Raw genomic sequence first — 27,316 nt, 5'->3', positions numbered from 1 at the left:
TCCTTCCTCCCAGTAAGAATTCTTAAGCCACTGCCAATGGAGCCTAAAGCCATAGAAAGAGTTGTTTTCTAAATGAGTACAGAACCTCAGAGAAATCTCAGATAAGAAAGAATATTAATGAGGAAAATAAATAAATATAAGCAAACACTACATCAGTGTTAGCTATATATACAGGAACCATGCCAAGCCTTTTACCTGTAAGGTGGGTAACATTATTATCCCCATTTTACAGATGAGTAAACCCAGGTGCAAAGAAGTTCAATTTTACTGAGAGTTCCGCAGCCAGTAAAAACACTTCCCTCGTCTGGGAAGAGAGAGAACACAGGGCTCCCACCCTGTGCTTTGAACGTCTAAATTCCTAGATTCTTGGTCTCAAGAAGCTGTTTTAAATAACAGTGGCCACCATCCAGACAGCAAATCTGGCCAATCTCCAGCTCAGCAAAACTACTGGCAAGTACAACATTTGTCAGCCCCTGAGTAATCCTTCTAAAAGAGCGATGTATCCCTATCTTGCACGTTTCCAGGGGAAGTAAAGAAACTTCTGAGGGACTTGCACAACACCTCCTAAAAGCGGAATTCCAGAAGGCCTTTCACATGTGCTTTCACGATGACCCGGGTCATCACCCACCTCCCACCTGCACCCTCCCCTCATGATCCACTAAGGCAACATGCTGATTGATGCTCACTCTTCAATAAAAATTCAAAGGACACACTGGACAGACACCCTTCCTTCTCATGCTTCTCTATCACAGCGACTCTCCACAAAATTATGGTGCCAGAATTCACTTCAAAGTATCCTCATGTCTCTGACAACCCAGTAGGATGGAGAGTATAAAAAGAGAACAGTGTTCTTTCTGGTACCACAAAACCAAACTATTTGCTTCACCAAACATGCTGCTCCAAGTTAAAGTTTTTGCTTTCAAAGAATCCTTGGTTTGCCTTTAGACTCATTGTCTCATACTGAAGTGACTAACTTTGAATCATTCAAATCTGTTCTTTAGGATTTTGGGGCAATACAGACTGTACAATTACTATATAAATATGGATACTCTCCAGTAATACAAACACACTAACAAGACAAAGCGAAGGGCCTAACTCAGGTTCACCTTCACCTTTGAAACTGGGGAACTGGAAGAAAGTGACCCAGACACTATCAGGAATCCTAAACAAGAGGAAAGAAAAACACTGACCAAAACCCAGGAAGGACAGAGTATCTTAGGAAGCCAGAAAACCTATGGAGAAATGGGAAAGGACCAAAAGCAGCCTCTGTTCCTGGTCACCAATTGAGATCAGTGAGGAAGGGTTTCAGTGGGATCTGAAGAGGCATCGCTCAAACGCCCTGCAGTCTGGTCCTTGCTCAATAAATGGCACAAAGGCACAACATATGATGCTGTTTTGAGAAGGGGAGAGCAAAAGGTGGGGGCAGCCACAAGCAGGGGAACCAGGCAATAAAGACTAGGTTTTCTCATTGGCGGTACCTGGCATCATTGCAAATAGAAGTTGCAGTGATTGATGAAGATGAATTCATAGAACAATAAAGAAAAAAACAGTAAAGGGATAGCTTGGCATTCCAGTTACAAAACAAGAGGGGTACGGACCTTGGATCATGGATCCCCAAAGTGCCCCCTCAACCCTGACTGTTCCTAACGCTCTGTCCTCCTGAGATTTTTCTGAGAGCAGTTCCCATCAGAACTGAAGAATTCTGGTTCATTCTCTGAAAGTCCAGTTCAAATGCCTCCTCTTCCTGTGAAGTCCTCCAGAGTCGCTCTCTTCTCTGTGCTCCCACAGTATTCCGTTAAACATGTTAATTACAACCTTAGCTTGCTTTTTTGTGTGTAAATATCACCCACCACACTATAACTAGGGGCTGAGGCTGTGTTTATTCATTCTTATTTCTCACAGTCAGTGCTTAGAACATAGTAGGCACTCAGTAGACGAATGAATGACACATGCAGGACCATCCAGAGACCCCAGGGCCATAGCAGTTCGCAGGAAGAGTGATAATCAACTTACGAAAACCAACTTGAAGACCAATCAGATCCTAGCCATGGGGATACACACCTCTCCCTTATTCCAAAACAGGATTGAGGGAGCTTCTTCTCCCTTGATTGCCCTCTAGAAATGGGAATGAGAATACACACGCAGCTGACATCTTGGGGGAGGACACCACCAAACAAATTAAACTAGTTTTCAATCTCATAACCACTGTGACCAAACTAAAACACCAAACTTGGAAGGTGTTGAAAAATACCTTAAAAATACTTACAAAATATATTTCTAAGCTTTTCCTTCCTCTGTTCATCAGAGGATGCAACAAGGAAGACTGATCATAGTCCATTTTAAACCACGTCTCCAACAACAGGTGTCTCCCTCCTACTCAGTCTGAATGGGAAGTCATCTGGGTCCCTGGCAGTCACTTGCTGCTTGTCCAGCCTTTCCTGTTCTGATAGAATACCTGAGACGTTGATGACAGAACAGCCTACAACCACAATGGCTCATCTCTAATGCTAAGGGAGAAAAAAAGGGAAAGTCCCTGGAAAACCACTGTATGAGCCTTTACAATTTTATTCAATAGATGTCAGAACCATAACTGGTATACAAATAAATCAGGAAAGGCTTGAGTGTGACTAGATAGGATCCAGTAGGACCATCCCAGAACCGATCTAATAGAATAGGTGTGTGTCTCAACACCTAGGACAGCTGCCCCAGAAGAAGATGGTCCAAGGACACACCCCTCCCCTCCCCACTTCACACAGCTCCCATGGGGCCTAATCTCCTAGCCCCAAGCCTTGCTCCACCAATATCAATACGGGACAAGGCAAGCAAGAGGCCAATGAGCAATTCCTAAATTAAACTCCCTCGCAGCTGAGTCACTTCTTTTCCTTTCATGTCTAAGATCAAAGACATTAAGCAACACAGAGGAGAGGCAGGGGTTTATTAGAGAACTACAGGATTTCAAGCCTGGAATGGATTCTACCAAACAAACATTAGCCCTCCTCTCCCAAGACAATAATCATCTATACTTTCATTATTAGGGCCAACAAGTCTCTACCCTTACCCTCAACTCCAGAGGCCTAAAGACTGCAAAAGTATCCTTGTTAAGTCTCAAAAACTCTTGTACTGTAGAAGACTTAATTCATTTTCAGGGGAAAATTAAGTTCTTTTTTCCCATGAAGTCAAAAAGAGACACCTATGTACTTGCCCATCAGCTGCCCAGACACCCAGGACTTTCACAAGTATGTCTGGGGAGGTGGAGCCAAATAGAAGTGCTGAGAAGCAGTACAGCTTCATGACTAGACTGCCTGGGTATGAACCCAGCTCCACTACTCACTAGCAGCGATCTTAAAAGCAGGGAAAATACTAGGACCTACCTCATGATTGTTAAGAGGATTAAGTTAGTTAATCTTACAAACAGTAAATGCTGTATTTCCTTTATAAATAAGGAGGTTGAGACAATGTGTTCCCTGGAAACATGTTATTCCACAACCATAAGAATTTTCAGTGTGACAGCACAAAACATTAGGTTTACCTGTATAAAACCTCCAACATTGGACTTTTTTTTTTTAAACCTACAAGAATGGCAATTTCATACGGTTAAATCAAATAGGTATGAATAAGAACATAAAGCCGTGCATTTTTAACTCATCCTGAGTGCCTGAAGCAGCTCAGGCCTTTTAGAGAAAATCCTTCAAATGACTGTTTTTTAAAAATGTTGGGGGAAGGGTTTGGTCTGCAGGACCCAGTTTGGTCTGCAGGACCTTGTGAAGGTTGAGCAACCTCAGCTATTTGGGGAGCTGACTGGGTGCCAAGCTGGCTTCCAGCCATCACCTGTTACTTTGACAACTGTAACTCCAGAACTACTAGTACTATTTGCAAAATCCCAAGCACTTACAGGAAGCTTAAAGGCTCAAGAGGCTCAAGTTGGAGTGACCAGAGAACTCCACAGCATTTTTCTCCTGCTAAAGGTGCTTCTGGCTTCCAGGGAACCACTTCATGTATCTGACACAGACACAGCTGTGACCACAGCCATCTGGATTTCAGCCATTATTCTCATTGTGTCTGAAGTTATTCAGAAAACTAGTTCACAAGTTTCAGAGACCCAACACTGAGTGTCTTTCATCTTAGAAAGTTTCTCCCTAATTCTAAAACCTTTAAAAATTAAAGAGAAAAGCACATCACTTATGTTAAAGTTCAACTAAACAACACAGGCTCTCTCTGTACTAAATTTGCAACTTCCTGCCAATCTATAATTATTTCAAAGTTTTTAAAAAATTAAGTTCAATTATACAAAGACATAGAAATGGCCCTTTAGTAAAGAACAACTTTAATCAAAATTTTTAGATGCACTGTGTGATTTTATGCCTGTTTTTCCATTAATAACAGAAAGGCTCTTTTCAACTATTGGCCCAGTCACTAATAATGGGATAGGAGCACAATCTTTCTCTGGCCTATACACTAAGCCTAGTTATAAAAAATTATCCAGAAGCACTTGTACATATTTGAACCCTTGATTCCATGTTATTACATGAACTAAGTGAAGGCTTGGACCAAGATCATCAATCAGTCTTATATGAAGGCACACGGATGTTCTGATTAGTTTGGGCTTAATGGCCATGTTCCAGCCTGATTTTATTGCTCTACTTCCCTCAACACCAGAACTATTTATCTTTTCTACTTCTCTCAACACCAGAACCATTTATAAAGCCCAAAACAGTATTAGCTCTAAATGAAACTATTAAGTAAACTCTTTCTCAACCCAGACCATATACTTGCATGTTTCTCAGCTAAAACTAAGAGTTCATTGCAAGAGAAACTGAAAAACTAACACTTCCTCATGGAGTCTCTCTTCATAATATTTTATGTCTACATAAGGATGTGATGGGGCAGAAGTAGATGGCAGGACTATACTATCTCAGGACATCCTTCCTAGCACTCCAGAACAGAATCATGGGCACTTGCCCTCCCCTGGCATTCTTATGTAATGTTATAATGAACTGAATATTTATTTAATAATTAAATTAATTGAACTAAGCTGAAGATCCAGTCAGGATTCTTTTCATAGGGACTCTGTTGGCTCACATGTGTTTAGATCACTATCTGAAAGGGGATAACATATTTTGCCCTAAAGATATCCTTGTTCCATGGCTCACTGATCTGGCTGCCATGGGTCCTCTTTTCTAGAGGCAGGAGGATGCCAGATGATCCTGTGAGCAATAGCTCTCTGCATGAATGTACACCTATATGAGCACCACACACACCTCTAAGAGTGACCATGCAGGTGGGCACAGAAAATGGTAGCTTACTGCTCATTACACAGGAAAAGGGAATAAGTACAAACATCTGCCCCACCCCAATTTCACCCCAAGTTCACAAGAGCATCACAGTTTGCAGAAGTTTGGAGTCACTAGTTCAGAGCTAACATATAGCATGGTTTACGGGTAAAAGCATGAGCTTTGCAATCAGACAAGAGTTACTCATATTTAAAATAAAAAAGTTACTTAATTTCTCCAAATCTTGGTTTCCTCATCTTTAACTGGGAATAATTCCATCCAACTCACACGGTTGGGCACATAGTAGATGTGTAATCTATAAGGTCAAGGTCAAGGATATAATCCCCAAACAAGGCTTAAAACAAGGTGGTGGTGTGATGAATTGGGAGATTGGGATTGACTTATGTACACCAATATGTATAAAATGGATAACTAACAAGAACCTGCTGTATAAATAAATAAATAAAATTCAAAAAAAACCCATAACAAAACAAAAACACCTCACAGAAAATCACATGGTTTCAATCTGTACTGTGAAACTCAGATGTATTATACCACTAGTGTATGCATGCCACACAAGTCAATAAAAGGGGGTCAGGAAATAAAAGAAAAACAACTTAGACTATGTGTCTCACTACTGGGTGGCTCCATACTATTCCTTTCTAAATAAAGACCAGTATGCAACATACTCTTTATGCTTTAATGGTGCTAAGCTGCATTGTTTTGGAACACACATAAAATATGAGTTCAACAAAAAGAAATGCTGCAGAAATTTCACACAAATATTCATGAACATTACATATTGCCAGGCCTTTTCACTTAGAGTTGTGTATAAAATAAGAATGACTAGATGCCAAGAAGTCTGTAAATCCTATGAGAAGAGGCCCTAGAGGCACCCTGATGGCTTCAAGAAGTGAAAACAGGGAAAGTGACAGAAAAACTATAGAAAACACAGCAAGAATTCTAGTCCAAAGCTAGTTAGTATGAAACAAATACACTGTGTGTGTTGTATATATACACAACTCAATAGACCCTGGAAGACATCCCTATCACAATAATACTTTAGAGAAGATCTACCTTATATCAAGCTTTTCAATCTCAATTTCTTAAAAAATTAGGAAAGTGAGGTTAAGAGGGATTTACTGTTACAAGGCAACAAAGTCAATAATTGATAAAAAATTAAATTTAAACCCAGGGCTTTATACTTGAAAACATGCTACAAGCACAGTACTTAGCATAAGTTATGTTCATAACTGAACCTGATTAATAAAGAAAAATAAATTGTATTCAGTTAACTCAGTGCAAAGGAATACAGCAAATACATTTTCAAACTTTCTCATGAAAGTAGTTAAAAATTTTAAAATATGGCGATTATAACGATAAATTCTCACTCATCTGGAAAATTTGGTTATCCCAAAATGATTCATCCCTAAGAGTTCAGAAGAGTCAAGGATTTACTGTAACTTGTATCCATATTTGAAAAAAAAAAATCATTCCTTAACTCTATGGAAATATTTTTTATTTTTTAACGTCTTTATTGGAGTATAATTGCTTAACAATGGTGTGTTAGTTTCTGCTTTATAACAAAGTAAATCAGCTATACATATATATATATATATATATATATGCCCATATCTCCTCCCTCTTGTGTCTCCCTCCCTCCCACCCTCCCTATCCCACCCCCCCCAGGTGGTCACAAAGCACCGAGCTGATCTCCCTGTGCTATGTGGCTGCTTCCCACTAGCTATCAATTTTGCATTTGGTAGTGTATACATGTCCATGCCATGCTTTCACTTTGTCCCAGCTTACCCTTCCCCCTCCCCGTGTCCTCAAGTCCATTCTCTAGTAGGTTTGCGTCTTTATCCCCGTCCTGCCCCTAGGTTCTTCAGAAGCATTTTTTTTTTTTTTTTTAGATTCCACATATATGTGTTAGCATACGGTATTTGTTTTTCCCTTTCTGACTTATGACTTACTTCACTCTGTATGACAGACTCATATGACAGGTCCATTCACCTCACTACAAATAACTCAATTTCGTTTCTTTTTATGGCTGAGTAATATTCCATTGTACATATGTGCCACATCTTCTTTACCCAGTCATCTGTCAATGGACACTTAGGTTGCTTCCATGTCCTGGCTATTGTAAATAGAACTGCAGTGAACATTGTGGTACATGAGTCTTTTTGAATTATGGTTTTCTCAGGGTATACGCCCAGTAGTGGGATTGCTGAGTCATATGATAGCTCTATTTGTAGTTTTTTAAGGAATCTCCATACTGTTCTCCATAGTGGCTGTACCAATTCACATTCCCACCAACAGTGCAAGAGGGTTCCCTTTTCTCCACACCCTCTCCAGCATTTACTGTTTGGAGATCTTTTGATGATGGCCACTCTGGTGTGAGGTAATACCTCATCGTAGTTTTGAGCTGCATTTCTCTAATGATTAGTGACATTGAGCATCTTTTCATGTGTTGGTTGGCAATCTGTATATCTTCTTTGGAGAAATGTCTATTTAGGTCTTCTGCCCAGTTTTGGATTGGGTTGTTTTTTTTTTTTTGATATTGAGCTGCATGAGCTGCTTGTAAATTTTGGAGATTAATCCTTTGTCAGTTGCTTCATTTGCAAATATTTTCTCCCATTCTGAGGGTTGTCTTTTCGTTTTGTTTATGGTTTCCTTTGCTGTGCAAAAGCTTTTAAGTTCCATTAGGTCTCATTTATTTTTGTTTTTATTTCCCTTTCTCTAGAAGGTGGGTCAAAAAGGATCTTGCTATGATTTATGTCACAGAGTGTTCTGCCTATGTTTTCCTCTAAGAGTTTTATAGTGTCTGGCCTTACATTTAGGTCTCTAATCCATTTTGAGTTTATTTTTGTGTATGGTGTTAGGGAGTGTTCTAATTTCATTCTTTTACATGTAGCTGTCCAGTTTTCCCAGCACCACTTATTGAAGACGCTGTCTTTTCTCCATTGTATATTCTTGCCTCCTTTAGCAAAAATAAGGTGACCATATGTGCATGGGTTCACCTCTGGGCTTTCTATCCTGTTCCACTGATCTATATTTCTGTTTCTGTGTCAGTACCATACTGTCTTGATTACTGTAGCTTTGTAGTATAGTCTGAAGTCAAGGAGCCTGATTCCTCCAGTTCCATTTTTCTTTCTCAAGATTGCTTTGGCTATTTGGGGTCTTTTGTGTTTCCATACAAATTGTGAAATTTTTTGTTCTAGTTCTGTGAAAAATGCCATTGGTAGTTTGACAGGGATTGCATTGAATCTGTAGATTGCTTTGGGTAGTATAGTCATTTTCACAATGTTGATTCTTCCAATCCAAAAACACGGTATATCTCTCCATCTGTTTGTATCATCTCTAATTTCTTTCATCAGTATCTTATAATTTTCTGCATACAGGTCTTTTGTCTCCTTAGGTAGGTTTATTCCTAGGTATTTTATTCTTTTTGTTGCAATGGTAAATGCAAGTGTTCCCTTAATTTCTCTTTCAAATTTTTCATCATTAGTGTATAGGAATGCAAGAGATTTCTGTGCATTAATTCTGTATTCTGCTACTCTACCATATTCATTGATTAGCTCTAGTAGTTTTCTGGTAGCATCTTTAGGATACTCTATGTATAGTATCATATCATCTGTAAACAGTGACAGCTTTACTTTTTCTTTTCTGATTTGGATTCCTTTTATTATTTCTTTTTCTTCTCTGACTGCTGTGGCTAAAACTTCCAAAACAGTGTTGAATAATAGTGGTGAGAGTGGGCAACCTTGTCTTGTTCCTGATCTTAGTGGAAATGGTTTGTTTTTCACCATTGAGGACGATACTGACTGTGGATTTGTCATATATGGCCTTTATTACATTGAGAAAAGTTCCCTCTATGCCTAGTTTCTGGAGAGTTTTTATCATAAATGGGTGTTGAATTTTGTTGAAAGCTTTTTCTGCATCCACTGAGTTGATCATATGGTTTTTATTCAATTTGTTAACATGGTGTATCACACTGATTTGTGTATATTGAAGGATGCTGGCATTCCTGGGGTAAACCCCACTTGATCATGGTGTATGATCCTTTTAATGTGCTGTTGGATTCTGTTTGCTAGTATTTTGTTGAGGATTTTTGCTTCTATGTTCAACAGTGATATTGGCCTGTAGTTTTCTTTCTTTGTGACATCTTTGTCTGGTTTTGGTATCAGGGAGATGGTGGCCTCACAGAATGAGTTTGGGAGTGTTCCTCCCTCTGCTATAATTTGGAAGGGTTTGCGAAGGATAGGTGTTAGCTCTTCTCTAAATGTTTGATAGAATTCGCCTGTGAAGCCATCTGGTCCTGGGCTTTTGATTGTTGGAAGATTTTTAATCACTGTCTCAATTTCAGTGCTTGTGATTGGTCTGTTTATGTTTTCCATTTCTTCCTGGTTCAGTCTTGGAAGGTTGTGCTTTTCTAAGAACTTGTCCATTTCTTCCAGGTTGTCCATTTTATTGGCATATAGTTGCTTGTAGTAATCTCTCATGATCCTTTGTATTTCTGCAGTGTCAGCTGTTACTTCTCCTTTTTCATTTCTAATTCTATTGATTTGTGTCTTCTCCCTTTTTTTCTTGATGAGTCTGGCTAATGGTTTATCAATTTTATCTTCTCAAAGAACCAGCTTTTAGTTTTATTGATCTTTGCTACTGTTTCCTTCATTTCTTTTTCATTTATTTCTGATCTAATCTTTGAAACACTTTTAAATACAGAACACAATGACATTACTGGAAATTCTTTCATTTGACTTATCTGAGGTTTATCTGCTTCACTGAGGCTTATATTCTTATTACTCTCTTAATAATCAAACATGAGGGCTTCCCTGGTGGCGCAGTGGTTGAGAGTCCGCCTGCCGCGCAGGGGACACGGGTTCGTGTCCCGGTCTGGGAAGATCCCACATGCCGTGGAGCGGCTAGGCCCGTGAGCCATGGCCACTGAGCCTGCGCGTCCAGACCTGTGCTCCACAACGGGAGAGGCCACAACAGTGAGAGGCTCGCATACCACCAAAAAAAAAAAAAAAAATCAGATGTGAAAGGTAAAAATGAAGATCATTTGGCTTGTATTTTAGAGACAAAAAAAATTAAGTAAAGTAAATTAACAGTTATTTCAAATTTCCCTTGGTTGGAATGTAAAAAAACTGGCCTCCTTTCCAAGAAATTGGTGCTGGAAAGAGGCCTCAGCACTGTGATATTACATTCAAACTCCTACAAAGGCACTTCATTTTACAGATGAAGAAACCAAAGCTCAGAGGCATGAAATGACTTACCTATGGTCTCAAACTCAGTGACTATCAAATCCCCAATATGAATCCATGTACCTGACTCTGTAAGTTTATTGGCAATGTCTGAATCTAAAGACCAAATGAAGAGCTGTGTCTCATCAGTGCCCCACTCCACACACACCCCCATCCCCCACGATTTGCAGGCAATTCTCCAGGTGAGGCAGGGAAGGTGGAGAACATATGGTATATGGACCAGTGGAAACTCAATCAACTGAAGTCCCATCAGCCTAGAGCCACTATATCAGCTTGGTGTCTTTTACTGGAAACAGGTTGCTAACAAATATGAGAATGATCCAGAATTAGACAAAATCCAAAAAGAGAGAAATTACTCCTGGATGAACAGAATAACTATATGCAAATAAACTACCAAACTAGAAGAAAAGATTAAGATGTTTTATGAAGAACATCTGAATAATGAAATTTGATACATCTTAGAGGGAAGCAGATATTTGGGTATAAGAGATAAAGAGGACAGTGGATCCTGACTTTCATGGGGAAAGAAGACATGCTAACACTTCCTGCAGGAACTTATCACCGCTTCACACTGTGTCTGCTGGAGAACCAGGGTAGACCATCTTGATGCTCAAGGAGAGTACATGAAATTTTTGGCACAGGCAGCACCGTGATGCTCTCTAGAGACTAATACACTACTTGTAAAGGTCCTAAACATAGCTGAGCAGAAAATTAAGTATTGACTATTGTTTACTTTTTGCATTTTTATTGTAGACTCAAAGCTAGATTATCTTTCCTTTGCAAGATTATTTCATCAGAATGTTTTTCAGTAAAAGGAACAACAAAACTGATGTTTACATGGAAGGAACTGTGGAAATGTAGGCAAATCACATTCATCTTCTTTAATTAATCAAGAATAGTGGTTCAGTAACTCTTCATTTGCACACACATTCAACTGTAACCCAAATGGAAGTTTCATTTCCCAAAATGCAACCACTTAGCATGCTCTATGTGAATATGATTCTTAGACCTTAAGCCAGATATCAGTCAATGCCATGCCTGCCTTAGAACAAGTAATAGTAGATAACATAATTAACCAAATATAATACATTTTTTCTCCCCAAATTTTTTTTTTTTTTTTGCGGTACGCGGGCCTCTCACTGTTGTGGCCTCTCCCGTTGCGGAGCACAGGTTCCGGACGTGCAGGCTCAGCGGCCATGGCTCACGGGCCCAGCCGCTCCGCGGCATGTGGGATCTTCCCAGACCGGCGCACGAACCCGTGTCCCCTGCATCGGCAGGCGGACTCTCAACCACTGTGCCACCAGGGAAGCCCCTCTCCCAAAATTTTATCTTGGGGTTGGAGCAAATGGGAGAAGAACATATCATGGAGTCTATACAGTTGCTTATACCACTTTCGTGTTCAAAGTAAAGTAACTGTCTTAATTTTTTTAAAAAGAAAGAAAAAGACCAAATGAAGAATATCATAATGTGAAAAGTGTAGCATTACATTTGCTTTCTATGTTTAATCATTAAGGAAATTAATTACTGTATTTAATCCCTATCAAGATAAAAAAAATTTTTTTTTTATTTCAGTGATAGGGTTCTATTTGTTCCCATTAGGGAATTTACTCAAATGCCAGAGAAGCTCTTTTGTTGGTTTTTCTAATATGCCCCAAACACAAAATGTAACCTTTTATTATGCTGTGTTACTAGTTTAAGTGTGGCTCTAGAGCCTCAGGAATACCTGGCCCCATCCTAATTAGTAGTATTATAAACACTTATTCTCTATACAGAACTTCATGATTTATATCCATTACCTCATCAGATCCTCATTAACAACTCTGGTTGAAGGTCAGTCCTGACTTCACAGAAGAAATCGAGTCAAAGAGAGGGTTAAGCTACCTGCTTAATATCACCCTGGCACCAATGGCCTGAAAACAGTCCAGAGCTCTAATGTCTTTTTAATAGAGTTTTAGTATAAATCTTCAAGTATGTTTAAGAAAACAGAACAAGTTTTAAAGACATGGATTTCAAGTCGATGGGAAGAATGATAATTTTTTTGTGTGGTGAGACAACTGGATGGCCAGTTAGAAAAAATATTAAGAAAGCTAGCATTCATCTAACACCACATACTAAAATGTGTTCTGTCATTTAAAAATGTCAAATATACCTAATACTAAGTCTAAATAGAGATAAATGTTTATATAATTAGGGAAGTCAAAAGGTCTCTCCAACATGACATCAAAAGTAGAAACCTTGGGGTTTCCCTGGTGGCACAGTGGTTAAGACTCTGCCTGCCAATGCAGGGGACACAGGTTCGAGCCCTGGTCCGGGAGGATCCCACATGCCATGGAGCAACTGAGCCCGTGTGCCACAACTACTGAGCCTGCGCTCTGGAGCCCATAAGCCACAACTACTGAGCCCACGAGCCACAACTACTGAAGCCCGTGTGCCTACAGCCCGTGCTCCACAACAGGAGAGGCCACCTCAATGCGAGGCCCGCACACCACAACAAAGAGTAGCCCCCACTCGCCACAGTTGGAGAAAGCCCGCGTGCAGCAGTGAAGAAGCAATACAGCCTAAAATAAATAAATTTTAAAAAAGAAATGTTTGATAGGTATGAGTACATGAAAATATAAAACTTCTGTATAAAAAGACCCTAAATATATATGCAAACAACCTGAAAAAAAATATTTGTACCATGTATCACAAAAAGTTAATATTCTTAACATATAGCTTTAAAAAAAGAAAAAAGAAAAACACAAACACACCAATAATAAAATGGACAAAGGGCTTGACAAGGCAATCCACAAAGAAAACATGAATTCTCAACATGAAAAACAAAGTTTAAATATACTAATAACCAAATATCTATGAAGTAAAATAGAGATTTACCATCTTTTTACAAATAGACTGGCAAATTTTTTAAAATTATAATATCCACAAATTGATTAAATGCGACAAAGCAAGTACTCTCATTTAGAAATATAAACATCACGTGAGTTCTGCAATCTGTAAATGTCCTTTGACCCAGAAGTTCTTTCTACTTCTAAGCAAATAACGATGATATACAAGATTTAGCTACAAGGGTCTTCATCACAAAGTTATTTAGAACGACTAACAAAACAATCTTAAATATTCATCCAGGAACACAGAATCACAGTGAAGCCATCTAACAGAATTCTACACTGAAAAAAATAACAACATATGTATATACACATATATATATGTAATTATGTATATATATACATGTGTATATATATATGTATAATTATTGGAAGATGGAACAATATTCATGATTCACTAACAAAGGAAAGGTTATAAAACATCATGCAGTATATAAACACAATTTATGTTGGGCATGTGCAAATAAAATTGAGAGGATATTCATCAAAATACTGACTACGGTTATGGGATTCCAAATGGCTTTTATTCTATTCTCTGGATTCTAAATCTTCAATAAATAAGAAAAACTTTTGCAAAAAACAGTGAATATAACTTCTTAAAAATAACTTCCAAAAAAGGAGCAGCAGCCAATAATATTTTATGTACAGAGTAAGTGACTGTCCCCCAGACCTACTTGGTAAATCAGGCACACAATACAACCAGCCATTCCATCCTCAGATCCCAAGACAGGAAGAAGAGTAGATCAGGATGGGCAGAATGCCTAGTCGCACACCACAGTATAACTCTGTGTCTTACTACTCAGGTTGGAAAACACTAGACTTGAACTGCCCACTACAACTTAGGAAACATGAGATGGGATCTCCTCCACTTGTACAACTCCCTCCACATTGCCAAGAGAGCAGCTCAAAAAATGGTATGGAGGATGGGGTGAGAGCTGTCTGCAGTGCAAAAAAATACATGCCAATGTATGCAAAATGGTATGAGCCCAGTGGAGACCAATTTACAATCTTGATAAAAATTATTTTTGAAAAATTATAAATGCACTTATCTTTTAACCCAACGACCTTGGGAATTTACCCAACCTTGTACATATGAGTTATACAAAGAAGCACTGTTTGCAGTAATAATAGCATGGAAACAAATAATATATCCATGAATATGGAGACTGGTTAAGTAAACCATGGTACAGAACACGCCGGAGCTCTAATAAATACGTACATACATACATGTAACATACACACACATGAATAAGGAAATATTCCAGGTCCATTCCAGGTCCTAATACAGAAAGAGAGGAGGATATACTGTAAAATGAAAAAAGCAAAGTGCAGAATAGTATATAGAGTATGCTACATTTTGTATAGAGAAGAATATATACTTGTGTTTAATTGTATCTGGACACAAGAAATGCATAAAAGAGGTTATTTAAGGGGGCAGGGAAGGAAGCTGACAGTGACAAAAACTGGAGCAAGCCTTTTCAATTTGTACTAAGTTATACTGGTTTACTTTCTGAAGCATGTGAATATAGTACCCATGTCAAACAAAATATCAACAATGACAACAACAATAACAACAATAATAATGAAAAGTTTAAAATGCTTACCAAGAAAGCCTTGGTAAGAGGCAAATTTGCCACCACAGAGTGAGGAGCATCAGAGCTGAGCAACAGATTACACAGGAATTTCTCTTCTGCCTCCGTTGGAAAGAGAGAGAAGAGGTGAAACCATTTACAGATCACCTACCACAGGAAAGTTTTCTGCATGCTATCACATTAATATTCAAATTAACCCTAGTTAAGTATAACCAGCCTCATTTCTGCAAATAAGTAAATGGTGGTACATAGTAAATGGCAAGCCATTAGGTCACGTGTCCAAAGTCACAGGGCTATGACTGAAACTCATGCTCTTACCCGCTCAAACTCTCAAAGAAAAAATATTTAAGTCTCAGTAAAAATAAAAATCCTCTAAGTCAGTCACTCACACATAACCACACTTCCTTCTGCAGTGTTTCCTCTAAAATTATTTACTAAGTTTTGAGAATAAATGTTTAAGTAAAGCAAACACTCTACACCAGCAGTCCCCAACCTTTCTGGCACCAGGGACCGGTTTTGTGGAAGACAATTTTTCTACGGACTTGGGGGCGGGGGGGATGGTTCAGGCAGTAACGCGAGCGATGGGAAGCGGCAGATAAAGCCTCGCTTGCTCGCTGCTCACCTCCTGCTGCGCGGCCCGGTTCCTAATAGGCCACAGACCAATATCGGTCCGTGGCCTGGGGACTGGGGACCCCTGCTCTACACTAATAAAAGGATGATCTATATTTTCCAAATTAATGAGCTCCAAAAAGTTAATTACTGGGAGCATTATCAGATGCATTTTTTTCCTTCGTTGAGGATTAACTATGAAATGCATGCAAAATCACTGAATAATGAACTTCACAGGAATCGTAAATCATCTTTTGCAGTAAGATGATAAAAAATGATATTACCATGGAGGGAGGGAGGGAGGGAAGACAGAAATAGCAACTAACATTTATTGGGCACTTATATATACCAGTCACTGTTCTAAGTGCTTTGAATATAAGGACTCACCTATTCTCATAAAACCCTATGAAGTACGTACTATTACTATATTCATTTTACAGATGAGTAAACTAAGACACAGAAAGTTAAATAACCTGTCCACACAGACTGTCCAAACTCCACTGCCCATACTACTCCCCACCATACAATATTTCCAGGCTGCAGCAACTGAGAATGAACAAGAGGACGGCTCTTCTCTAACAAATCAGTGAATGATTTGTAATCTTACGTATTTCACTGTCTAAGCTGTTTTATTCCAAGAAAAGGAGGCTTCAACTGACTGTCAAATGGATCAATAAGACAAAAAAGATTTAAACCCCCTGATTTCAGAGACTGGGCTACAATCTAAGCCAGAGATGAAACCTACAGAAAGGCAGTAAGGAGTGGGCGTGAAAAGGCAAAGAGCAGTGAGAACAGTATTTCTTTCTCAACTTCATACACGTTAAGTGAAAAGGTAGCTCCATGGTCATATATCTGGAAAACAGTTGGCTAATATTCAATAGTTTCTTATTTTAGTTCTCCAAGAAAAGGATAAACTAAGCAACATCAAGCGATTCCCAAACTTATCTGACCATGAAATTCTTTACTCACAGAGCACCTTGAGAACAAACCACACTCAGGGAAGCTATTGGACTAAAAGGATACTCAAGAGTTAAAAATCTATCAAACTTGGTGACTAACAGTCCAGGAGAGATGAGTCAAAATAAGCCCCACAATATGGCTTAGGTAACCAGTGAAGGTGATATGAGAGGGAGGTTAAGATAAAGGGCAGTTTTTTATGGAAAAAGGTGAACTTAGTTCACCTGTTTGACCTAAGAGTTGTGTAAAAAACTGCCAGTTCACAAAACAATTGAAACCAGCATCTCGAAGAGATATTTGTACGTCTATGTTCATAGCAGCATTATTCACAATAGCCAAAAGGTGGAAGCAACCCAAGTGTCTGTCGATGAACGATAAACAAAATGTGGTATATACACTGAATAGAATATTATTCAGTTTTAAAAAGGAAGGAAATTCTGACATATACTACAATGTGGATGAACCTTGAGAACATTACACCAAGTGAAATGAGTCAATCACAAAAAGATAAATACTGTATGATTCCACTTAAATGAGCTACACAGAGTAGTCAAATTCATAGAGACAGAAAGTAGAATGGTGGTTGCGAAGGGCTGGGGGGAGGGGAGGATGGGGTGGAGGGGTGTTGTTTAATGGGTATAGAGTTTCAGTTTTGGAAGACAAAAAGCATTCTGGAGATAGGTTGCACAATGATGTGAATGTACTTAACACTACTGAACTGTAACTTAAAAATGGTCCAGATGGTAAATTTTATGTTGTGTATCTTACCACAATTAGAAAAAAATTTTAACTGCCAATTCAAGATGTTGTTAGACATTTGCTGTCTCTATCTGTGTAGAAACCTCTCATGCCATGTGGTCCTGCTAGGACTACAGATCACAGTGTCCTGCCCTGACCCCTACTGATGACTGTCCACCTACGTGACCAAAGGATGACCCAAGCAAAAGTCCTTTGGAGAGATCTGACAAATGGAAGCCAGAAAAACACCACCTTGGGGCGGCCAGTTGTTCTCTTTTGAGCCATTTGGAGAAAACCTCATTGTGGCAAGAAATGAGACCAATGAAAGAAAAGCAGAACCAAGTAGGACTCCTAAAGAGATCATGCCTTGACATTGCTGGAGCTCACGGATTCTCTTCCCCTGCTCTTTAGAGGCTCCAGTTACCTGGGCCAATAAATCTCAACACCTTTCCTGTGCAAACCTCCTCCCCCCACACCTCAAACACCAAAAGAGAACAGGGACATCCAAAAGAAAAGCAATTTCACTGAGCAATACGACCCTTTACAAGAATTTTCTCTCCATAGTTCCTTTGAAATTTTATCTGCAGTATCACATACTAGAACAGTAGTACACAGTTCCATAATTTAGTAAGTACAATTCCAAATTTAACACAATCTTTCCAGTTGGTAAATACATCATCGTGTTAGGCCAGAATATTTTTACATTTCTGAAGAAACAATAATTTAAAAAAATTATCAATCTAAATCTATACTAGATTATATAGAGGGAGAGCTATACAATGCATAAAATAGAAATAAATTTAGAAATACAAGTGTTTCTAAATTATCTGAAGTATAAAATAAAAGAGAACACCTAAGCATTACCCTGAAAACTGAGGCTTTGGAGGAACATTCTAATACTTAAGTCAAAGAACAGAAGAATATACAGATAAGATCTTTTATCTGTGCCTTATTTGAAGAACTTTGCCCTTTCCAAGTTGTTCAACTCAATGCTCCATAACTATAGGTTCCCTTGGTTTAGTTTTCACTAATAATTGACAAGGTCTAATTTTATTAAATACAAATCTAATCAATAATGTTTATGACTGCCTAGGTATAATTACTCTCTTTTGTGAACCAGGAGACATGGAGAAAGGAGCAAATAAAGGGAGAAGGAATGCTGCTAGCTCTGCAGACTTCATCCGACTTAGGCAAAGAGGAGATCTAAAAAGCTGTCATGCTAGGAATTAATGTCAAACCAGTTTCATATCTGGAATCTTAAAGACTCACAGCATAAGGCTGCAGAGAGATGCCTGAAGCAAAATCTTAAAAGTAAACTGCGCTCCCCAGGGAGTGTAGTTATGAACTTGTTGTCACAAGTCTTTGCAAAGATAAGCTAGCCATGTTGATTTCACTGAAGCAGACCTGACCAATAAAATAACTTCACAACACTGGGAATACCATCCATGTGAAATCTTTACAACCACTAATCAGGAAATGATCCATCTTCTGAAACTGCTCTCTCTTTATCATGAAAGATTAGCAGCCAGCATTTTAATCATAAGGGGGGTGGGGGGGAAGACCCTATTTTACTTGGAAGGGTTTTAAAGGTTCAATGCTGCACACCTGGTAAACACAAAAATGACAAAGCCTGTCTCTTCCCCAGGATTATCTTCCAGCTATTTAAGGTGGCTTCTATCTCACACCTCCAGAGCAAATCTTAGAATCTGGCAGCCCAGAATGTTTACAGTGCTCAGGGGAAGATCTAACTGTTAGAAGCACGGCTCAGGCATCCCGCAGTCCCCAGGACCATTTATTTGTCAAGGAACCTACAGAACTTACTGTCTTAGAAAAAACCAACTGGGCAGATTTATGATATTTCTGTTAAAATACAGTGTGTGCTTTTTAAATCATGGCATAAATAATACCCAAAATCTTAAAATGTGAATAACTTTCAGACAACAATACCATTTACAGTCTCCTAATGGAAATAATCAGAAAATTCAAAAAAAAAAAAAAAAAGGAGGCACAAAGGTGTCTGTAACAGGATTATTTATAGTAGGAAAAACAAATAATATATATGCAACAGATTAAAGGGTTAGGTAAACAAACTTTCATTCATCCACACCATGTACCATAAAAAGCTGTCACCCTAACCAAAAGTTATTACCTCATAGGGGTAAAATTATGAGAAGTCACTTGGTGAACAAACCAGATTACAGCACTATGTTCTATGATCTCCTTGGAAATTTTTTAACTTAATAGTTCCATATATGCATGAAACAAAGTCTGAAACAATAAACACTAAAATATTAACAAAAATGTTTATCTGAGTGACATCTTAGAATTATTTATTTCTGATTTTCATAAAATGCAAATATGTTATTTCTTTAAAATGTTAATTAAATTTTTAAAGAATTCACCAGTAGCCATAGCAAATTTCTAATGACTGCCTCGTAAGGGCCAATATTAGGCTTACATCCTGACTTCTCTAAAAGTAAATGCAAGAATGGCTAACAGTATTCTATATGAAACTACTTTTTGAACATAGCTTGGATAAATTATCTAAAATTAATTCAAAAATAACTCTTTAGAGAAACAACTAAAAATGCAACGGCCTTATGTCTCTAGAAAGGAAACATAATACAGATCAATGGAGATCCCATAAAATATGTATCTTTCCTGTATAAAATTAAAAAGTTACAATTAGTTTTAATTCACAGCCCGAAGCTTTTTAATGACTAAAGAAAAAGGTAAAAGGAAAAGAAGAAATAAAAACTTTTCTCTCCTCAGAGGCCCAAGTCAGGGTTAGCAGATTGCCTGCTTTCAGGCACCCTGTTTCAGTCATAAATACCTTGACCGAATTACTTCCCAGGCTTCATTCCCACGGTGAGAATGTGCTGAGAGCAGGCCCCACTGCAAGAACAAGACAAAGACAGGTGGCATGTGGTATGTGGGCAGGGCCTTGAGTGTGACCAGAGGCAGCAGGCCTGAAGACCAGGCCTCCAGGAGGCTCTGTGAAACCAGGTGGCAGCAGAGGCACCCGTGAGCAGCGGGACTTGAGCAGACTGTCAGAGGGGAGGCATTACAGGCTGTGCTGTTCCCCAAAACCAGTCAAGAGCAGTGCAGCCACGGGGCACAGTGGGCGAGTACAGGGCTTGGGGCTAACTCAAAATCACTTCACCTCTCTGAATCTCAGTTGCCTGAAGTCTCAAACGAAAGTTATACAAGAGAGCACCTTTTTATCTGTAATGACCTCTCAACACTTTGTTTTTCCTGTTCTTAATATAACTGTTACCTCCATTAAGGTCTAATTAGATTAGGGGTGCTGTGTCAAGTGGTTTTTCTCTTGACAAAAGGAAAAACACAAAAAAAGAAATGCCAGCCAAACAATCAAATAGGCCTTCCACAAGACAAACCCACAGTTAGTGTCTATGCCTGGCATTCATGTGATCAATAATACTCCACTACTGACCAGCTGCTCACTAGCAGGCACAAGGCTGACTAGGACTAGAAGGATAAACAAGAGGGACTTGGTCCCTAACCTCTGCAAATTCCAGGGTGGCAAGGGCCGAAAACAACAGTTTGCCAGCTCTTCTCCCACGAGATACTGCCCTTCATAATATCCACGGTAATGACTGGACCCTACATAATCCTAATTTCTCTCAGATAATTTCCAAATCTCCTACCCACAAATACATCTTAGATGTCTCAGAACTATTTGAACAAATGGGTACATATTTAGTTACCTAAGTTCTACATCTGACTACCTTCTGTATCATTTATGACTCAGTCACAAATTGAGCATGATGCTAAAGTGGTGGCCCACAGAGGTCTTGGGTGAGTCACTAAGTGCTCTCTTAGTTTTCTCTGTTGTAAAACTGGGGAAGGAAGTGTCCCTGGGAGGCTTTGCTTTCTTCAAACTCTTAAAATTATTATAAGATGTTATGATCATTGTGTAGCTACAAACCCTTAAACAGTACTTACTAGAAAATGTCTATAAACTTAGAACTAAATATGCTGGCATTTCATAGCAGACCTGTCTCCATGTTCTCTTAAAACCATTAGAGCTATTAGTTCTAACCTAAGAAAAGTAAACAAGACTCGAAGCCAAGAAGGAACTCGTTTGACTGCTTTCCTTGCCTCCCAATAATCAAAGCAATATTCTCATAAGTGTCTGGCTCCCAAATACCTGTAAATGACTTAATTCCGCCTAGCATAAGCAGTATTTTCATCCGATTCGTAGCTGCATGGCAATATTCCTCTTTCAATGTTGCCTGACGTTCCATTGATTTTTTTCTTACTGAAATATATCTAGCTACAGAAAAGTATAAAAAAACCATGGATTTTTTAAAGAGGACTAAATAGGTCTCCTCACTGGATCCCTACTATGTGGCAAACACAATGGTAGTGGTTGGTGATACAAAGGTCAGCCACAGATGAGGACAGACAACTAAGCAAATTAGTGCAATAATGTGTATACCATTCCAGACTGTGTCTGGTTCAAGTATGACACATAAGCCTTTAAAGTATATCAACGAAGGTAATATACTCTAACAACTACGCTGGTAGTCTTGAGTTTATAAACAGTTGGGCGTTTTTAAAAATTCATTCCCAGTTGGTTGTTTGAAATTTGGAGCACATTTTCCCCCAATACACACTACTATAAATGTGGTTAGGTTTCCAAGCCAACACACAAAAGACCAATTTAACACAAAGTATCTGAAACACTATACAGCTGCCCTAGCAAATGAGCAGAATATTACTGCAGCCAAAGAGAACCATGAGTGATCTTGTCATCTGAAAGCTGGAGTTTGAGGGAAACTCAAGTGTACGTTAATAAGGGGTGCAGATGGAGTGGCGAGGAGGTGCCTGTAGTTTTATGGCAACTAAGCTCAGGGATTTTGAGATCAAGGGCCAGGTAGGCCTGGCCTAACTCAAATCCAAGTTCCCCCAGATAAAAGCTGGGTGCCTTTAAACATGTTATTCAACCATTCTAAGCCTCAGTTTATTAATCTGAATGACTGGCACAGAGTAAGCATTCCATAAACAATACTTTACATACATTTTTTTCATTTGCTTTAGATTATACAACTTTCATCTTCCTTGGAATAAAAGTATCCTGGGGCTTCCCTGGTGGCACAGTGGTTGAGAGTCCGCCTGCCGATGCAGGGGACACAGGCTCGTGCCCCGGTCCGGGAATATCCCACATGCCGCAGAGCGGCTGGGCCCGTGAGCCATGGCCGCTAAGCCTGTGCGTCCGGAGCCTGTGCTCCGCAACGGGAGAGGCCACAACAGTGAGAGGCCCGCGTGACACACACACACACACACAAAAAGGTATCCTGAACACATAGCTGGGATTATCAGTCACTGTTAGAAAATGTTTGGAGTTTCACATAAAACAGATTTTTTTAAGTGTCTAGGCAAGAAATGTACAAAGAAGGGGATTGATGAAAGTGCATTACACATGAGAAAAGGGTAGCATGAACTAAAATGCGGTAACCAGGAAGAGACTGAAGACAGAGGGAAAAGACAGGTATATGATGTACGGAGGATTCTCCCGATCAGAGAAGATATGAGATGGAATCCCAGGGACTTTCCAGATGACTTACTGGCTGTCTATACAATGAGAAGATGGGAGGATAACAAATAGTAACAGTGGCAAACCTTTATAGGATGTTGGTATACAAATATACATACTTGCTCATTTAATCCTTACAACCCTATAAGGTAGGTGGTATTATCCTCATTTTGCAGTTGAGAAAACTGAGGTTGAATAACTGGCTAGTAAAATCAACTCAGCTTGTAAAATAAAGCAGGATTCAGACCCACAGATGCTGGTTCCAGATTTGGGAGTCCGAACCACTATCTTATACTGATGCTTTTGTAGTAGTGGGAACCCAGCTATTTGCATAAGTGGGCTTCCTGCATCAGAAGTTCATAACTTGAATAATATGTATCTATAAAGTCTCCACTTATAAACATAAATGTTACATAACATTACATTTACAGACTTTCTGGCAATGTTCAATATTTGGGATGGGGGTGGGTAACTAACATTTATTAAATGCTACTGAATCTCAGGCACTGTCTGAAGCAGTGTTCTACCTCATTTAACCTTCACAAAACCACCTTGGTGATAGGTTCTATTAAATCCACTTTACACTTAAGAAAAACTGAGGATCAATTATGAGCCCAAAATCACAGAGCTAGTGTCAGAGGAAAGCCTAAGACTGGCTCCTCCTGGTTCTAAGTCCAGAGTGCTTTTCATAACACATCTAGTATACTCAGATCCAAACAGGTAATCGTGGGACATGTTACATAATAACCAGGTAATATAAAATAACAGTAAATCAAGTTCGATTTTAAAATGTCAAAGACGTTTCACAGGAAAATACTAAATTATCTTTAGGACAGCTAAATTAACCCAATTACCCATCTCACCTCCCACACCCTCATCCCTGCCAAAAAAAAAAAAAAAAATTCCTTTCAGATCCTCTTTATTACTTAGCACCTAACAATACCAAATACAACATAGGTGGCTAGAGACTTCTCCAAAAGCCTAAAACTACTTCAGAAGCATTACGTTGGAAAACAGGATAGGAACGCATTCCATGGGTTCTCATTTAAATGCCAATGTCAGAAATAAAAGGGAGGGGGGACAACTAACAAGACAATAGAAAGGAGGCTTTTTTAAGAGTTGAAGGGTTTTCCAATTATATCTCAGTAAAGCTGGGGGACAGTGGAAGAGTAGAAAGTTTTTTGTTTTGTTTTGTTTTGTTTTTAGTGAGAGCGCTGCACATTTGAATTCCAGCTCTGCCATTTATTAGCTTTGTTTGCTTATCTGGAAAATGATGCCATTAAGATCCAACTCTCTGGCTATTAGAAGATTAAATTAAATATCAAATTCAAAGCATGTAAACAGCTGACGTAATAAAAGCTGCCTAATCTTTTTTTTTTTAACATCTTTATTGGAGTATAATTGCTTTACAATGGTGTGTTAGTTTCTGCTTTATAACAAAGTGAATCAGTTATACATATACATATGTTCCCATATCTCTTCCCTCTTCTGTCTCCCTCCCTCCCACCCTCCCTATCCCACCCCTCTAGGTGGTCACAATCCACCTAGCTGATCTCCCTGTGCTATGTGGCTACTTCCCACTAGCTATCTATTTTACGTTTGGTAGTGTATATATGTCCATGCCACTCTCTTCATTTCATCCCAGCTTACCCTTCCCCCTCCCCATATCCTCAAGTCCATGCTCTAATAGGTCTGTGTCTTTATTCCCATCTTACCCCTAGGTTCTTCATGACCTTTTTTTTTTTTTTCTTAGATTCCATATATATGTGTTAGCATATGGTATTTTTCTCTTTCTGACTTACTTCACTCTGTATGACAGACTCTAGGTCCATCCACCTCACTACAAATAACTCAATTTCGTTTCTTTTTATGGCTGAGTAATATTCCATTGTATATATGTGCAACATCTTCTTTATCCATTCATCTGTTGATGGACACTTAGGTTGCTTCCATGTCCTGGCTATTGTAAATAGAGCTGCAATGAACATTTTGGTACATGACTCTTTTTGAATTATGGTTTTCTCAGGGTATATGCCCAGTAGTGGGATTGCTGGGTCATATGTTAGTTCTATTTGTAGTTTTTTAAGGAACCTCCATACTGTTCTCCATAGTGGCTGTACCAATTCACATTCCCACCAACAGTGCAAGAGTGTTCCCTTTTCTGCACACTCTCTCCAGCATTTACTGTTTCTAGATTTTTTGATGATGGCCATTCTGACTGGTGTGAGATGATATCTCACTGTAGTTTTGATTTGCATTTCTCTAATGATTAATGATGTTGAGCATTCTTTCATGTGTTTGTTGGCAATCTGTATATCTTCCTTAGAGAAATGTCTCTTTAGGTCTTTTGCCCATTTTTGGATTGGGTTGTTTGGTTTTTTGTTATTGAGCTGCTTGTAACTTTTGGAAATTAATCCTTTGTCAGTTGCTTCATTTGCAAATATTTTCTCCCATTCTGAGGGTTGTCTTTTGGTCTTGTTTATGGTTTCCTTTGCTGTGCAAAAGCTTTGAAGTTTCATTAGGTCCCATTTGTTTATTTTTGTTTTTATTTCCATTTCTCTAGGAGGTGGATTAAAAAGGATCTTGCTATGATTTATGTCATAGAATGTTCTGCCTATGTCTTCCTCTAAGAGTTTGTTACCATTACAACAAAAAGAACAGAATATCTAGGAATAAACCTACCTAAGGAGACAAAAGACCTGTATGCAGAAAATTGTAAGATACTAATGAAAGAAATTAAAGATGATACAAATAGATGGAGATATATACCATGTTCTTGGATTGGAAGAATCAACATTGTGAAAATGACTCTACTACCCAAAGCAATCTACAGATTCAATACAATCCCTATCAAACTACCACTGGCATTTTTCACGGAACTAGAACAAAAAATTTCACAATTTGTATGGAAACACAAATGACCCCGAATAGCCAAAGCAATCTTGAGAATGAAAATTGGAGCGGGAGGAATCAGGCTCCCTGACTTCAGACTATACTACAAAGCTATAGTTATCAAGACAGTATGGTACTGGCACAAAAACAGAAATATAGATCAATGGAACAGGATAGAAAGCCCAGAGAAAAACCCATGCACATATGGTCACATTATTTTTTTTTTTTTTTTTTTTTTTTTTTTGCAGTACGAGGGCCTCTCACTGTTGTGGCCTCTCCTGTTGCGGAGCACAGGCTCCGGACGCGCAGGCTCAGCGGCCATGGCTTACGGGCCCAGCCACTCCGCGGCATGTGGGATCTTCCCAGACTGGGGCACAAACCCGTGTCCCCTTCATCGGCAGGTGGACTCTCAACCACTGTGCCACCAGGGAAGCCCTGGTCACCTTATCTTTGATAAAGGAGGCAAGAATATACAGTGGAGAAAAGACAGCATCTTCAATAAGTGGTGCTGGGAAAACTGGACAGGTACATGTAAAAGTATGAAATTAGAACACTCCCTAACACCATACACAAAAATAAACTCAAAATGGATTAAAGACCTAAATGTAAGACCAGACACTATCAAACTCTTATTAGAGGAAAGCTGCCTAATCTTGAGTCTCATCCTCTTGCTCCCTCTCCTTCCCATTGGACAAGATGTGCTACACATCCCACAAACCTGAAAGCTACCCCAAGCACAAGTTCACCAGAAGATTGAGAAAGTGCTTTTCTCATTTTCCACCAAACCCACATCATGATTCCCATATTGCCTCAGAGCCTTTTTTTGCCTGCTCCTTTCAAGATATTTACCATCTTGGTGTCACCTCAGGTTGGGTAAATCAAGGGCCTACTATTTATTATTTAAATTTCTATTTCTCACCAAAATATAAGTTGGGGCTACTCATATAAATATATAAGACTTACAAAACAGAACCATTCATTAAAAGGAGGACTTAATACATGTGAAAAGTGATCTGGTGGGAGACTGAGGCAGGGAGATCACTGTAAGAAAAATGAATAGCAACCTAAAATAAGCAAATAACTTGGCCTCGAGTTTTCGGTCAAGGAAACATTATGATTTACAGAACAGTCTTTCTCTTTTTCTTTTTTATAAAAGGAAACATATAAATTCCTGAAGAGGAACATCAAAAATTTGCCTAAACTTATTTATTGAAGCCACTGACAGGACGAAAAATACCACCATAGTCTTCCAAAATACTTGGTGATCATTCACAAAACTGTACTACTTTATATAAGAATCAAGGATTTAATTTGGCCAAACTCCTTCTAGTAAAAATGTTCCCAGGGCTTCCCTGGTGGCGCAGTGGTTGAGAGTCCGCCTGCTGATGCAGGGGACACGGGTTTCTGCCCCGGTCCGGGAGGATCCTACACGCCGCGGAGTGGCTGGGCCCGTGAGCCATGGCTGCTGGGCCTGCGCGTCAGGAGCCTGTGCTCCGCAACGGGAGAGGCCACAACAGTGAGAGGCCCGCGTACCGAAAAAACAAAA

General features: G+C 39.1%; 1 protein-coding gene across 7 annotated transcripts in view; it reads right to left on the bottom strand.

Moving 5' to 3' along the window:
* Positions 1 to 27,316, bottom strand: part of JAK1 (Janus kinase 1) — a 234,087-nt gene that overhangs the window by 102,836 nt on the left and 103,935 nt on the right. The window contains exon 1 of one of the 7 annotated variants that reach the window (XM_082833856.1): positions 15,027 to 15,108. The exons of the other annotated variants lie outside the window; for them this stretch is intronic. The gene's annotated coding sequence lies outside the window, so the exon portion shown is untranslated. Of the gene's footprint in view, positions 1 to 15,026; positions 15,109 to 27,316 lie in introns of those variants that run through there. 7 annotated transcript variants of the gene reach the window in all.

This window comes from Leucopleurus acutus (genome assembly GCF_964270905.1).
Source record: "Leucopleurus acutus genome assembly, chromosome: 2".
Classification (NCBI taxonomy): domain Eukaryota; kingdom Metazoa; phylum Chordata; class Mammalia; order Artiodactyla; family Delphinidae; genus Leucopleurus; species Leucopleurus acutus.
Note: the sequence above shows the minus strand (reverse complement) of the source record. Positions and strands in the feature narration are given on the sequence as shown.